General features: G+C 41.0%; 1 protein-coding gene across 1 annotated transcript in view; it reads left to right on the forward strand.

Moving 5' to 3' along the window:
• Positions 1-671: 671 nt before the first annotated feature.
• The window catches only part of rims3 (regulating synaptic membrane exocytosis 3), a 95,338-nt gene continuing 78,643 nt past the window's right edge, over positions 672-17,366 (forward strand). Inside the window, exon 1 of the mRNA XM_052136294.1 lies at positions 672-819. The gene's annotated coding sequence lies outside the window, so the exon portion shown is untranslated. The remainder of the gene's footprint in view (positions 820-17,366) is intronic.

Below are 17,366 nucleotides of genomic sequence, written 5' to 3' on the forward strand. Positions count from 1 at the left end.
AATGCAATTTAAAAGGTGCTTTTAAAAGACTAATTAATGTACTCATTTATTGCTACATTTAATTACATTTTAAAGATTAAATAAATATGATTTATTCATGCACAACGTTATTGTTAATTATAATGACATTTTAAACATTAATTAAATAAAAACATTTAAATGTGTATTTTTATTTGTCCCTTCATTCTTTTTTTAATTGGCACTCCTGGGCTTCTGCTGGTATGGATTGACAAATGGTAAAAGAAAAGGAAACTTTACATTTAACTAGCAAATGGCAAATTTATGTGTCTATTTATTTGTTCATTTTAAATTGGTTTATTTATTCAAATTTAAATGTTTCTATTTATTTATCCATTTATAAATTGGTTTATTTATTCACATTTCTATTTTCAAAATAATTGATTGAAAAGGTATTCTTTTGTAAATAGCACTCCTGGGCTTCCATACCCTAATAACCGCGGCTGATTATTCTATGTGTACCTGGCGTCAGGGGACTAAATATTTAGTGCGTCAAATGTTTCGCGCTTTCCACCTGTGCGTCTCCATAGTTACACACCAGCCCCAGTAGGGCCAAATGGGCAGGTGTGTAACCATGGAGACGCGCTCGCTGTTGGGAGGCTGGATCAGCAGGCGCGCGCCGCTCGCTCTTTAGTCAGTCGCTCTGTCGCGCTCTTCTGTGGATGCAAGCACCGTCCAAGCTCTGGCACACGAACAGAAAACAAACCCAAACAATGACATTATTTGCAACAACACGACAGTATCACACCATTATCTGACAACTTGAAACAATTACGTGCCTCTTCTGCTCGCTGTTTGCCGGTAAGTGTTTTTGCTATATTTGCGTGATCATAGATGATGCATTTAATTATTATTAGGGTAAAGCTGCAGTTTAAAAGGCAATTAATGCACCAATCTCAGCTACTATACATGCATCGTTTATGTTTTGTTTGAATGCATTTGTATGAACAATTCTAATGCAAAATGAATATTCTTTACCTTGCATGGCTATCGAAAACCTCTCATGCTGGATTTATTTTCGGTGCTGCCTATGTCATCTATTTACTCTGACTAAAGATCATAGTCTCTGTGATCTTTTAATGCATTTGGGAAAAAAAATGATACCAAGTTATTCTGAAAAAAAAAGAGTTTTATCTTTGGGTGCATTGTCTCAAATGGGACTTTTTGGAAGAAATTGCAATAAATTTGATACATCAAATTATGAAAATATTCAGGACTGTCCAATATCGGTCAATAAATAACCATTTGTGTTATATGGTGCAATGCAAACCCTGCACTATGTCACTAACCTTTCATTTATAGGGCCATAATTCTACTGGTTGCACAGCTTGCAAGAGTCATTACTTGCATTATTAGACAAATCATGTTTCTATATAGATATTTTCATATGAACATCTAAGGCAGCTTCCATATAAGTTTACCCTGCTTTTTGTGGATATACTGGAGTTTTGGCATGCTCTAACTAAATATTTATATTGATTCAGTATAAATATATTTTTTTTCCTTCTGTGAAATACATTTCAACAAAATTCCAGTGTTCATTTTTCAAAACAGAAGTCACTGCTATTTCTCACTGGCTGGATCATAGCTGTGTAAGTGACAAATGTGATTGATCTACTATGGGTCTGTTTAGCAATTGTAAAACTCAAATGACAGCTAATCAGCTCAACCTGTTGTTTAAGATGTTTGTATCTATAGGTATATCATTGGATCAGTGATCCCTGTGATTTACGTTTGTTCAGGCTCTGAGTCGATAGTGTTAAATCCATAAAGTGTTTGAAGGCCATAAGGGCGGTTGAGGGGCGGTTGAGGGGCGGTTACACCTTTCACTGATTTAAGTACACCATCCATTTTCAGAGAGCTTTGGGAGGGCTGTAAACGCATTGGATTTATAGGTCTGTTCACAGTTTCCAGACTATTTGGTGCCTACACTGTTAAGTCAAAGGCAATATTAGGTTTAGTGGGATGACTCTATCAAGAAATGCTAGGCATTTTCCAGTAAGTTGGCTAAATAATGGTTTCATGGCACTCTGATGTTCAGATAATATATCCGTACATTTAGAGGTATAGAGGCAGATACAAGTCCAAAGCCATCTTTACACAGCAAAGGTGGCACTGAAGCTGGATCTGAAGTGGCATATTCCAAAGAAATGTGCATTTACACAGACTGTTTAATGCAGCCCAGAGGTGGCATCAATGCATTTACACAACAATTACAAATGCATAAATAATACCACGAGATTAATGTTTTAAATATAAAATATCCAGTATAGGAATATGAAACAAATAAAATGAAATTCTATTTTTAAATGTGAAACTATACATTATGAAATATATGCTCAATCGTGACAACAACAAAGTTTAAGTTTGCGCTGATGCTGCATTTCCTTTACACAGAACCAAAGCAGCAGAACTGCCTTTAATACTAGCAGCTGATGTGGGTCAGAGCAGGAATAATTTAATCTGGCTTTTATGTGGCAGTGCATCTTTACAAAGAATTTTGAGCAGGCACAGAGCAGCCTTAAAGGAGTAGTTCACCCAAAATGAAAATGTCCTGATAATTTTCTCACCCGCAGGCCATCCAAGATGTATATGACTTTAAGGTTTAAGATTTTTAGGAAAGTATCCCAGGTTTTCAGCTTCATCCAATGGAAGTGAATGGACACCAATTTTGATGGTCCAAAAAGCATATATAGGCAGCATTAAAGTAATTCACATGACTCCAGTTGATTAAGTAATGTCTTCTGAATTTAATCGATACATTTGTGTGGAAAACTAAATGCTAATTAAAACTTTATTAACATTGATTTGAGTTTAAATGATTTAATTAGCTTACTTGTAGAGATCGCACAGAGATCAAAGAAGCAGGAAAGATGACTCGCAAAACCCGGATGTCTGGTATGTGGCTATGTGGTTGTTACTGAGAAATATCAGACTGCTAGATTGCGCCATTGACCGGTCAGAATCAACTTTTCCAGAGACCCGTGTAATAAGGGTCATACAGTAAGTGACCCAAGATAGAGTATGTAATAGTGTCATAATATAAATGTAAGTATCCATAAATCATATTAAAAAAAAAAAGCATTTGTGCATGGAACTACTATTTCAGATCAGAGTCTGCCATAGGTGGTTCAAACCAAATGATGTGTCCAAGTCTCTCAAAAACCACTTCAGAACTTCTAGCAGCTTGGGTTGTTTCTAACATGTTAATGAAGAAACAAGGATGTGTGTGTGTGTGTGTGTGTGTGTGTGTGTGTGTGTGAGAGAGAGAGAGAGAGAGAGCGAGAGAGACAGAGAGACGGAGCTTGTGCGATCACTTGTTGATGATGCTGTAGTCAGCTTTCTGAAGATAATGTCATTTTGGTGAAATGCATCCTATTTTCTGGAAAAATAGCTGTTCAAGCAGGGGGTATTCCTCTCTATACCGAGCTAGCCGGTGCACAAGTGTCTTTCACTATAGAAGCCGCAAACAGGGTGCTCTCCCCAATGTGGAAACTCTGGTAAGGGGTAAGCGCCTTGAGTTTGTGTAATTAATCAGTCTGTTGTCTCTCTCAGCTGTGATGAGCGCAATGCTGAAGTTGTTCGTTTAAAGCTGTTTAAAGCAATTTTCTAGTTTTAGTAGTGTAAAAAACGTCTAGGTTACATATGTAACCTCCGTTCCCGGATGGAGGGAACAAGACGTTGTGTCGAAGAAGCAACACTAGGGGTCTCGCTTGAGCAGCGAATATACGTCTAATCTATGAAAAAAGGCCAATGAGAAGTTGGCAGACAGATTTTGCAATTCCCACCCCTGGACATATGGGTACAAAGGCAGGGAAATGCATCTGTTTCATTCAGGATTTTTCTGAGGAGCCGGAACTGGTCTGGCCACAACAGTGGCTCGGCTCAGCGACGTGAGCCGAGCCACGTCTGTCACTCACTTCAATGTTGTGTCGAAGAAACAACACTAGGGGTCCAATTTAAATCACGCCATGCGCTGAGCCATGTACGTGTACTACTGACACAGGAGCGGGCAGGTACTTGACGTGCCAAAACGACCAGCTGTATCAGACTGCACGTACCCTTCCCCAATGCCCCATAAAGTCGTCGGAACCCTTATAGTTACCCTAGACAGGGGAACAAGGCGACGCTTGCCAACCTGGGAACGGGCCGAGCCTAGCCAGGCCTCTTTTCTCTCTATGTTTCTTGCATAGAGCAAAACGTCTGGGGCCCTTTCACGCATCGTGGGAAGGGGGTCTTACCCAGTTTCCTATTCTTTCAGGGGGAAAAGACCCTGCGGAGACCACACCCGCCCAGAGAGGGGGAGGTAAAAGTGGCGAAATACACCACATGGGTGGTAGAGCCCGCCTCTTCGAAGGGAGGAGTTGCTACAGACACGGTGACTGGGGGGCACTGCCCAAGGGAGACGCTGGTCCACTCGTAAGGAGACCGTACCATGGAAAATACACATAGGAGGAAAGCCCACGTAGGAGCCCTAATCTGTGGAGCACCTATCCCAGTACAGGGTAGATTTGAGTACCCGCAGTGGATTGGGTTGGCGAATTCCGATGCCGAATTGCGGACCCACAGGGCTAGGAAGGAGTCATCCAGGGAGCCGAGTGAGTGGGCTCTCCTGGGAGAAAAAGTGCACGGTATTGCCAAGGGAAAGGGTGCTAGGTGCAAGCGATTCACCCAGTCAACCTGATTTGGAGACAGTGTTCCCTTTCCGCTGTCCACCGAAGCAGACAAAGTGCTGCTCAGAGCTTCTAAAGCTCTGCATGAGGTCCAAATTGATATGCAAAGCACATTCCGGACACAGCAACGAAGGGGCTGGGTCTGCCTCCTACCCGGGGCAGTGCTTGCAGGTTCACTACCTGATCTCTGAAGGGCGTGGTAGAAACCTTGGGCATGTAGCCCGGTCACGGTTTTAGGATTACATGTGTGTCTGCTGGACCGAACTCCAGGCAGGTGTTGCTGATAGAGAACACCTGCAGGTCCCCGACTCTCTTGATGGAGGCGAGCGCGATCAGCAGGGCCGTCTTCAGAGAGAGGATCCTGAGTCCAACTGATTCTAGCAGCTCAAAGGGGGATCTCTGAAGGCCCAGGAGGACCACTGAGAGATCCCAGGAGGGGAACAGGCATGGCCGGGAGGGATTTAACCCCCGGGCGCCTCTTAGGAACCTGATAATCAATTCCTGCTTACCCAAAGACTTGCCGTCTACTGCGTTGTGGTGGGCCACGATAGCAGCTACATACACCTTCATGGTGGATGGGGACAGCCTCCTCTCCAACCTCTCCTGCAGGAAGGAGAGCACCGACCTGACTGCACACCTCTGTGGGTCTACAGACCCTGGGAAGAACACCAATTTGCAAACAAATGCCACTTCAGGGCGTAAAGTTGCCTGGTAGAAGGGGCTCTGGTTGGTTGATCGTGTCTACGACAGCAGGTGGTAGATCAGCTTGAACTTCCACGTCCCGTCCAGGGGCCAGACGTGGAGGTTCCAGAGGTCTGGATGCAGATGCCAGAGCGTGCCCCGTCCCTGAGAAAGAAGGTCTTTCCTCAGGGTAATTTGCCAGGGTGGGGCTGTCGCGAGGAGTACGAGGTCCGAGAACAAACCCGAGTGGGCCACTAGGGCACCACTAGAGTGACTTGTTCCTCATCCTCCCTGACCTTAGCATAGCACCTGTGCAAGAAGGCTCACTGGGGGAAATGCGTACTTGCGCAGCCCCGCGGGCCAGCTGTGTGCCAGTGCATCTGCCCCGAGGGGAGCCTCTGTTTGGGCATTCCAGAGTGGGCAGTGGGCGGTTTCTCGGGAGGCGAACAGGTCTACCTGAGCCTTGCCGAACTGTTCCCAAATCAGCTGGACCGACTGGGGGTGAAGCCTCCACTCTCCACTGGGCAAGCATTGTTGTGATAGCGCGTCCGCTACCACATTGAGGTTGCTGGGGATGTGAGTAGCACGCCTCGACTTGAGTCACTGCTGGCTCCAAAGGAGGAGGCGACGGGCGAGTTGTGACATGTGGCGGGAGCGCACGCCGCCTTGGCGATTTATGTACGCCACCACGGTGGTGCTGTCTGATTTGACCAAGACATGTTTGCCCTGAACTAGCGGGAGAAACCTCCGCAGGGCAAAGAAAACAGTCAGCAACTCAGGCAGTTGATGTGCCAGCGCAGCGGGGCCCCTTTCCAACTTCCCGCAGCTGCGTGCCCGTTGCACATGACACCCCAACCCAATCTGGAGGCGTCGGTTGTGACCAGGATGCGTCGGGACACCTGCTGCAAGGGGACTCCTGCCCGCAGAAAGCAGAGGTCTGTCCAGGGTTTGAATGTTTGGCGGCAGGCAGGGGTGACCATCACACGGGGCATGCCACGGCGCCATGCTCGTCTCAGGACTCAAATCTGTAGCCAGTGATGAAGTGGTCTGATATGCATCAACCCCAACTCAGCTCTGACTGCGCATGCTCGTTGGTGAGGCGGGCTGACATTGAGGCTGAGTCTAACTCCATGCCGAGAAAAGATATGCTCTGAACCGTGGTGAGCTTGCTCTTTTCCCAGTTGACCTGAAGCCCTGGGCCAGGATGAGCCATTCGTCGAGGTAGTTGAGTATGCGAATGCTGTAGCGGGGCAAGTGCTGCCTCCGCGACCTTCGTAAAGGCGCGAGGGGACAGGGACATGCCGAAGGGGAGGACCTTGTACTGATATGCCTGGCCGTTGAACGTGAACTGTAGAAAGGGTCGATGTCGAGGCAGTATTGAGACGTGGAAGTACGCGTCCTTCAGGTCTACCTCTGCGAACCAATCTAGATGCCGGATGCAAGTTAAAATATGTTTCTGCGTGAGCATTTTGAACAGGAGTTTGTGTAAGGCCCGGTTGAAAACTCGCAAGTCCAAGATTGGTCGTAAGCCACCGCCTTTGTTGGGTACGATGAAGTAAGGGCTGTAGAGACCCTTCTTGGTTGGAGGGACAGGCTCTATCACGTCTTTGAGCAAAAGGGTCTCGATTTCTGTGCGTTCTTTTGTGTTCTTGCGTTCTCACGTTCTACGTCATCATCCACTGCCTATGTTCGATTCCAAACCTCAAGAACACAAGTACAGAGGACGCAGGAAATTACCCGGATGTGTCCTTGATTTCGAGGATTCATCTTAAGGTGACTTGTAAGCAAAAACTTGGTACTACGGTGGCAGACAAAGGACATTTATCATTTTATTTTTTTTCTTAATTGTTTTCTGCTGTAAGCTCGTGAAAGTCTGACAGCTTGTGAGAGTCTTTATACTCCATCATAATTTTTTTTTTTGGGCATCATTTTAATATAGTAATAAACACATGGAGAAAACGAGTGTTTACAGACTTTATTCTTTTAACGTTTCACTAGTCCTGCAAAACCTCACTGGTGTGATTATATTAATGCTGTCATTGGTGTGATAATGCCAGTAGTTCTCCCACTGAATTGAGCAACAGGAAGATCGCAGCATATCTCAAAGCTCGCAATAGATGGGTTCTGTGTCCTGTCCTTCCAAGGTATCTTGGCAAGACTTGTCTGCATAAGAATGCAAGTCCGTTCTCTATGTTCTTAGAATTGAGAAACACCCACTGTCAAGGCAGTGTCTTGCTGAGCAAGTAAGTTAAAGTTAAACTGTTGTCATGTTTTTAGCTAGATACCTCCACAATAACACATGGGATTTAAAGACACATACATTTGAATTTAACTCTATGCCCCCCTTGAGAACTGAGGTTTACCTAATAACACAATTGCACATGTTGAAATCGTATTAAAAACGTCTTTGCAGCCCAATTTACTTCCATAATCTGACGTATATTTGAGTGAAACAGTATAATCAATGGGAAAACATTTAAGTGTTGCAAGTTGTTAAATCCTGATGAAAGATTGCTAAGAAAAAAACTTTATTTATCTAGAATAACATGCAACAACGAATTGTACACAAAAAGACCAGCAGCATATTAAGAAAGTAAACAGTGTCAATTTTGATTGCATGTTGATCTTTAGTGTGTACAATGAACAGTGTTGGTTGGAATCTGATCACAAAGTAATAAATTACTGTAATGTAAGTACTTTTTAAGTTGAAAAGTAGCATCAAGCATTAATTGATTTATTAAATTATTGTAATCAGATTGAAACCCAACACTGATTATGAGATGTGCATTTGCAATGTGTTGGCCAAACATTCACATCTGCATTTGCATACTTGCATAGAGTATTGTTCAGTATAGTGTGACCACCGTGATATAGTTTCTGCAAAATTAAGCTCCTTTAACACATGGCAGTAATGCACGTTTGTATGTATACATACCTCAAGGACTCTGTAAACTTTTTCATGCACATTGAAATATAGGTATTTGAATACAAAGCCTATATTTGTTGATGATTGGATCATAAAACACACATACAGAGGTGGTCAAAAACCACATTACATTTGAGGTTTAATACGCCGTCCTGATGTGCCCAAGATGGCAGCAAAGCACCACCTCTCAACTGTCAATCACCGGCTGAACAAATGTTTAAACATGCAGATTTAATAGGAAATAACCGTCCGATCGGATAACTTGAAAAAGGACAAGAACTTCACGGCTCTTCCTCAATGTGTTTGTCTGATTTGACAGCCTGATCTCAATGATACATATATATTTGTACATTAATATTTGTAAAATTTAAACGTACATGTTTGTACATTTGGATAGACACTGAAAGCATCCAAAACGTAATTTTTTTTTACATATTTAGAGCTTTAGAAATGTAAAATATTGACGAATCCATTACAAATATATTTGAATACATGAATCGATTATAAATATATTTGTAAATTTTTACTGTTTTATAGATATTTTAGATCCCTTAACTCTACCCCAACATCTTAACATAACCACATTTCAACAGTATAAAAACATGTCACAAGTAGATTAATGTACAGTAGCAATATGTTTCCCAACCAGAAGCTGTGGGTGGATAAATTCATCCGCAACGCTCTGTCATCCAGCACCACTGCCTATAAAGCGGGGCTTACCACTGGGAACATGGAAAATTAACAAATCGCATCTTACAACACACGCAGATCGGTGAGGGAGGCAAAACGGCGCTACGGGAAGAATCACAGTTTCAACAGCGTGGCTCTAGAAGCCTGTGGCGGATACTGAGAACGATAATGGACAATAAAACACCATCACCCAAAATCGTGAACGCTGATGCTTCTTTCGCAGACGAGATGAACACTTTTTACACTAGCTTCGAGGCTGCAGTTTACTGCACTAATGGTGCTGATAGTGCCAATAGTGATAACGGCTGCTTGTATGTGGAGAGCATTAACGCTGAAAACGCGTTCACCATCACAGAGTGCGACGTGAGAAAGGCTTTCCGGAGAGTGAACATCAGGAAGGCAGCAGGACCAGATGGAATCTCAGGTTGGGTCCTCAGATTCTGCACTGAGCAGCTAGCACCGGTGTTAACAGAGATATTCAACCTCTCCCTGGAACAGTCAGTAATTCCAACCTTTAAACAGTCCATTATTGATCCTGTCTCGAAGAAACCCCAACCTTCCTGCCTTAATGACTATTGTCCTGTAGCACTGACCTCTATTGTGATGAAGTGCTTTGAAAAACTGGTCAGAGACTTCATCACCTCCTCACCTCCTCACTACCTGACAACCTGGATCCTTAACAGTTTGCTTACCATTCCAATCACTCAACGGACGATGCCATCACACATCTCCTCCACACAGTCCTAGATCATCTGGACAAGAGGAAGGGAAATTATTTTAAAATGCTGTTTGTTGATTACAGGTCAGCTTTTAATACTATAATTCCCTCTGAACTCACCACCAAGTTGAATCTCTGCATCAGTGGATCTCCAACTTCCTGACTGACAGGCCACAAGCAGTAAGGGTGGGCAGACATGCCTCACCCCCACTCACCCTCAGCACTGGAGCCCCCAGGGTTGTGTTCTAAGCCCCCTGCTGTACTCATTGTACACTTATGACTGTGTGGCCACTTCCAACTCCACCACCATAGTCAAGTTTGCTGACGACACTGTTGTGGTGGGCCTGATCTCTGATAAGAACGAGAGGGCCTATCTACAGGAGATTAAAGGCCTGGAGGACTGGTGCCAGGAGAACAAGCAAGACTAAGGAGCTGATAGTGAACTTCAGCACAAAGCAGGCAAGGAACTTCCACCGCATTATGATCAACAGGACCACAGTGGAGAGAGTGGCAGTTTCCGTTATCTTGGCATACAGATCTCACATGATCTGTCATGGACCTGCCACATTAACACCATGGTGAAGAAGGCCCGTCAGTGTCTTTACCACCTCAGGTGCTTAAAGGACTTTAAAATGCCCTCTGTGGTGCTAAAAAACGTTTTCACCTGCACCATTGAGAGAATCCTGACAGGAAACATCACAGCCTGGTTTGTAAACTGCACAAGACAAGATAGATAGGCTCTACAAAGAGTGGTACGATCAGCTGAGCACATCACCCACATCAAACTCCCTGACCAATGCTGGACCAAAGCCTGGAAGACCATTAAAGACCTATGGACTCTTCTCTTTGTTGCGGTCAGGGAAACGCTTCCACTCCCTGCCAAATCAGAGAGAATGAGAAGGAGCTTCTTTTCCCTGACCATCTGTGTCCTAAACCAAGGACAACACAAGGACTAGGTTCAGTATTCAACACCACACACTTGAAGCAATATACACTCTGCATATCATATTATTATATTATCATTATTGTGTATTTTATTGTGTTTTTTTTTACTTCTATCTATTTCTACTCCTTATATATATATATGTGACCAAAAAAACTTGAAACTTGAAACAATAATATTTGTTTAAATACATTAATTTATATATATTTTATAGCCACTCATCCCACACATTTTAGGATCAAATGAGATGAAGAAACAAAAGAAGGAGGGAAGTGAGAAGAATAATTGTGTCAGCAGCACAGTTCAATAAGAAGCAAGAGATTTGGACTGAAAACAAAGGAAGCAGTGAGGGAGCAGAGCAGGAACGGAGGATGACAGGGACAAGAAAAGAACATAGAAGGACTCGTTTGTGTGCTCATTTGCAAATGTGCTGCTTCAGAGGACATTCGGTATTTATTTTCACAAAGTGTCCTCAGCCTCTATCCTCCTCTTGTTCCTGTGTCTTTTTTGGCACCCTGAATTAACGTATGCAGGATCAGCCTCCACAATCTCTCTCTGCCCCCTTTCCTTCCATCTACCTCTCCTTCTTACACATTTTCCTAATTAAGTATGACATAATAAAACAATAAGCTATAAATCTCTTCCATTCTAATCTGAGTTTCTGTCCTGCCATGGTTGTGATGAGAGATTTTGACAATGATCTCAAAGAGACTTTTTAACTATTGGTCCACTAGTCTGGTCAACTTTTCATATTATTCTGGCCAAGAAGCACCCATGCAGACAGGAAGAAACCACCTGACTGGCCTGTAAAGCAATGAATTAAAGTTTGCACTGTTTTTATGTACTGTTTATTAGCAGCAAAATTTGAAATCCAAGATACAACAATCATAGAATATGTAAAAAAAACAAATAAATTGTACAGTAGTTCTGAAAACACAGAGCTGTTTAGCCATGATGTAAATTTATAGACAAATCCGGAAGGTAATTCGCAATAGGTTCCCTTAGTAATTTAGAATGGGTTTTTTAGAATAGGGATTTTCAATTGTGAGTAAGATAAGATCAATGGTGAAAATGACTTAAAGAGTCTTTCACGTTTTGTTTTAGAACATAAATTCCACACAGTCATACCTCAATTGTTGATTTTTAAGCCGTTGTGCCTTTAAAAATGCATGTTGCTAACCCGCTGCTAAATAAGGACTACAACAGTTGTCCAATTGGTAAAGCACGTAGCTCACATGCTCATGGTAGTTGTAGTTCTTAATTAGCAAAAAAAAAACAGTGGCTTCAGAGTTTATGTTTGAGGTATGACTGTGTGTTATATACCAAACAAACTCAGAACCCGCAGTAGGTCTGTCTTTCAATGTTTATAAGTTATTGTTAAAAATCAATTTCCCCATGTAAAAAATAAGTGGGATATTTACTTCCGGAACCAGATTATTGCACTCCACAGACTCTGTGATCAGAATTTCTTACCACACAAAAGTAATAAGTATTGATTTTTTCTTACACAGAAAACATAGCAAATTATATACAGTTATGATATCTCGTTTACTTGCTGTTAAGTGCCTCAAAAAAAAAAAAGTGTGTTTCAAATATGTTCTGATTGACTGTGACTTCATTGTTTTGCGCAGCATTCGAGCTCATCAAATCAGTGTCATGAGGTCCTGGCAATTTTGTCAAGCCCCATCCAGGAGGAGTGCAAACAAATCCATCTTCAACATTGTGATTGTGATGTGGTTTTTATAGCAATCAGTAATGCTATTCATCATTATAATTAAAGCCTTGATCAAGTTTCAAATTTGTGATGCCAACAACATATTCAAAATGTTCAAATGCAGGTTCACTGAATTTGCAAGCACCAAGTGTCATCCAGCTTCACAATCCAACAGCTCCTTTGATTGTCGCACACACACAAACTAATGGTGTGTTAATGGAGTGTTGTGGGTTTCTGTAGTCCAAGCTGCCTTTAGTTGTGTGTATGTTTTTATGTGTAAGTGAGCGCTGACAGTAGCATTACTCACAGCTCGTGCAGTGAGAGATACCCCACAGGCTGCATGTAGAGAGCTGTGTTTGATTATAGAGTTCACACATCTTCTCAATTTCTTTTCTCTCACCTTCAAGTGTGATGTACAAGACAACCGGAATGAAATAATTGGCTGTATGCAGATTTGAAAAGAAACTGAATTGCTTATCCTGTTTGTGACACCAAAATATACAATAATGAAAAAAGAAGCAACAGAAATATCGTTCTCACATTAGGGTCAGTGTTATGACCAAAAGTTTGTCACAATATCAATAATTTTATTTTTATGTACTGTATATATCATGAAAAAATAGTTTAGACCTTTATATTACATAACCATATAATGAATATTTTTGATGAAAATAAAAATATTATAAAAATAAAATGTTTACTAAATTAACAGTACTTACAATATCTCATTTTATTCATTTCTGTTTTCATTTGGAACTCGTTATATGTAAAGCATAACAAATGCACAAAAAATCTGAAGAAAAGACTCAAAACAGGAATAATATTAAAACAGATTGTTCCAGCTTTAAAGTAACTTTTGAGGCATTGATGCGGCCACATTGAAATAAAGCTAGATTAAGGTGCAATATCTAAAAAAATTTATACAAATAAATAAATAGAGTACAAAAAGAAAATGCATACTTGGAAACTCTTGGAAACAGTATTTCAACTGAAGGGTGATGTTTCGAGCATCCCACTCTTCCTCAAACTTAAAATACATTCATTAATCTGCCATCTTAAATAGCAGGCCTTTAAATCACATGATATTCTAAGTCACCTGATAACATTACAACAACATATTATATATCATACAAATATAATATCCAATCCCAAATATAAAGACATAATACATATAGCACACCATTCTAACTCTTTGACAATAAATTTGCTTATTCCTCTATGCTCATCGTTTTATCCTTTGCAATTTTACAGCATGCTTAATTTTTTCCCCTTCTTTTCTACTCTTTCAACTTCGTGTATATTTATGCACACATGTTTTCTTTCTTTTCATTTTTCCGCTTGTCTGCATCTTGCATGTGCATTTGTTTTCTCCTCTGTGTTTTATACAGGCTGTTGCATCAATCTCAAACATCTGCTGATCTGGAACACAACAACAGCAAACAATTGCATGAGGAATTCACATCGTTCTCAAACCCTCGCTGCTCAAGAACAACAATAACAACAACAAACAATTCAAAAAGTTTGAAAAAACAAATCAAATTCATGGCTTCCTCTCAAAGTGTTGCTTCCTGCATTGCATGTCACATGTTTACTATAGCTTCTTCTGTCAGCAGTGAGGGAATTACATGTGATAAATAAAGGGAATTAGTCAGGCTGATGAAGAAGATTAACGAGTTAGAGACACAGATCCGAAATGCTAGTAGAGGTCAGTGAGAAAGAGAAGCCAGTAGATACTCTTTCGGATATGGGCAGTACAATGAGCAACACACATAATTTGGTTCTGGTTGTAGAGCCCCCACAGCAGGGTGTTTGTGTGACGTTTCGGCAGCATACTCGCTCAGCAAAGCGACACCACACTCATATTCTCCATTTTCCCCACTCAGTGATGCACCCACTGAGAAACATATTGAAAGAGCCTTGATTTTAGGAGATTAAATTGTAAGGAACATGGAAATAGAGACTCCAGCCAATATTGTTAAATGCATTTCTGGTGCCAGGGCTTCTGACATCAGATCAAATTTAAAAGTGCTGGCTAATGCTAAACGTAGATTTTCAAAAATTGTTATTCATGTTGGCACTAACGATGTCCGGCTTTGCCAATCGGAGATCACTAAATATAATGTAAAAGAGGTGTGTGAACTTGCAAAAACGATGTCAGAAAATGTAATATGCTCTGCCCCCCTCCCTGCTCATCATGGTAATGTCTGAGTGGTGTCTGAAGAATCAAATTTGAATTTATAGACAATTGGAATCGTTTTGGGGTAGATCTGACCTGCTAAAGAGAGATGGACACCATCCCTCCAGGGAAGGTCCTCTAGTAATTTGGCTTATAGTCTTAATAGTGATAGTATTTGACTAACTGGGGCCCAGGTCAGGAAGCAGACAAACTGACTAACTCTAACATCTGCTAACTGCCTTGAGACATCACTCAAGTCACATTAACAGCAACACATAGAGACGGTATCACCTAGCTATCACAAAGAGGCTGTGTCTGTTCCCTGAACTACCAAACACAAACCCCTCCCTAAATCATTTAGAAAAAAATTGTGTGACAGGGCGGGGCCGGGTCGTGATTCTACACACCCGGCCCCTTATCAGGCTAATCAAGTCTCAGAGAGGGATATAGGCCAACTGCGGACGGTGATGCGACAGAGAGAGAGCGTTTACGGGCAGGTAAAACTTGAAAATAACAGAAATTGAAGATAAACATCATATAAAGGTTGGGCTAATAAACTATATATCTTTCAACCAAAGCACTAATTGTATATTAAATTATTACAGATCATAGTTTGGATGAAAACACTGAAACCTGGTTTAAACCGGATGAATATATTAGTTTAAATTAATCTACTCCCCCATGTTATTGTTATGAACATGAGCCTCAACTAAAGGGTCAAGGAGGAGGTGTTGCTACAACTTACAGTGAAGTTTTTTGTGTTACTCAGAGAACAGGATACAAGCTTAAGTCTTTTGAACTAATAATTCTTAATGTGAGACCATCAGATTTTTTTATTTAAACATTTAAAAAATCTCTGTCATCTTTTGCACTTGCTACATTATATAGATCACCTGGGCCATATTCTGATTTCCTTGGTGAATTTGAAAATGTTCTATCAGATCTAGTAGTTACTCTGGATAGAGATTTAATTGTTGGTGACTTGAACATTCACATAGATAATGAAAATAACACATTGGGATCGATATTCTAAACTCTCTTGGAATCTGACAAAATGTTACAGGACCAACTCATTGCCATTATCATATACTATATTTAAATCTGTTATATGGATTTGATATTGATTCTGTAGAAATTCTGAAGCAGAGCGATGACATCTCAAATCACTACCTCATATCTTGTATGATGTGATCAGCTACTCAATCTACACCACACTATCGTGAAATATAAATATAGTCATCTTTAGCACTCTTAATAGTGTCTGCCCCCTTTGATTATAGAAAATTAAAGAGAAAAGCCCCACACCATGGTACAATGATCACACTCATGCTCTCAAGAGAGCAGCTTGGAAAATGGAGCACAAGTGAAAGAATACAAAATTAGAGGTATTTTGCTGTGCATGGAAGGATAGTTTTTGTAGCTACAGACAGGCACTAAAAGCTGCCAGGTCAGCATATTTTAGTAAACTCATAGAAAATAACCACAACAATCTTCAGTTGTTCATTCAGTACTGTGACTGTTGCGGCACAATAATAATGACTTATTATGAAATAATCAGAAATAAAATTGGAATTATGCAATCGTCTGTCAGTACCACAGAAAACAGTATCTCATAATTTTCCTCATGAGCAACTTGAGTCCTTCGTCGCCATATGTGAAGAGCTAACAAAACATATCAAAACATCAAAAGCCACAACATGTATGTTTGATCCAAAACCAACTAAGCACTTAAAAGAGCTATTCCCTGTAATCTCAGACCCTCTTCTTAATAATATTTACTCCTCGGTATCTTTAGGATATGTCCCAAGAAACTAAAATGGCAGTTATCAAATCGCTTATTATTGAAAATCAAATTTCAAAAGTTTGTAGAACAGCATTCTTACACCTCTGAAATATTGCTAAGTTACCATACATGCTCTCTGTTGCTGATGCCGAAAAACAAATTCATGTGTTCATGTCCAAGACTAGATTATTGTAATGCATTACTGGGAGGATGTCCTGCAAGTTCAATAAATAAACTTCAATTGGATCAAAATGCAAAATGCATGCATGCTGACTAGAACCAAGGAACATGATAATATTAGCCCCATTTTATCATCGTTACATTGGGTACGTGATAAATTTTGTACTCATTTAAACATTTTGTTAACTACATACAAAGCTTTGAATGGTCTATCTCCACAGCACTTAAGTGACTTAGTATTCCATCACGTTCATTACAATCGCAAAATTCTTGCCTGTTAATAGTTCCTAGAATATCAAAATCCACAAAAGGTGGTAGATAATTTTCCTATTTAGCTCCTAATCTATGGAATAGTCGTACTGACATTGTTTGGGATGCAGACACACTCACTCAGTTTAAGTCTAGACTAAAGACTCATCTATTTAGTAAGGCATACACCTAATTTATCCATCAACTCACAATTAGGTCTGCCAGAATCAAAAACAATTATCATGCTCTATAACTCTGCAAAAATTTGGATGGCATTTACGCTAATATTATTCTATTTGTTTCCCTGTCTCAACCTCGGGATTCATATTGACTGGCCAGATCCACCGTTCCTGCTTGGTGTCAGACTCCACTCGGAGTGATGACGACTAAGAGCAGCCGGTGCCAGCCAGACATCACTGCAGTCTATTATGATGGACTTCAGGGGATGAACTGATGCCAACTCCAACCATAAGACATGGGATACTTCATATGCCATTGTCTGAACTTTGGACTTAGGATAGACCTCACCTAAATGACCTGCTGGTTGAACTGTGATCCACCTCACTGATCTTTTCCTGCATCACCTTGGTCTTATGATGGACTACACTCTTAAAA

The sequence above is a fragment of the Xyrauchen texanus genome, chromosome 10 (assembly GCF_025860055.1).
Source record: "Xyrauchen texanus isolate HMW12.3.18 chromosome 10, RBS_HiC_50CHRs, whole genome shotgun sequence".
NCBI classification, from domain to species: Eukaryota; Metazoa; Chordata; class Actinopteri; order Cypriniformes; family Catostomidae; genus Xyrauchen; species Xyrauchen texanus.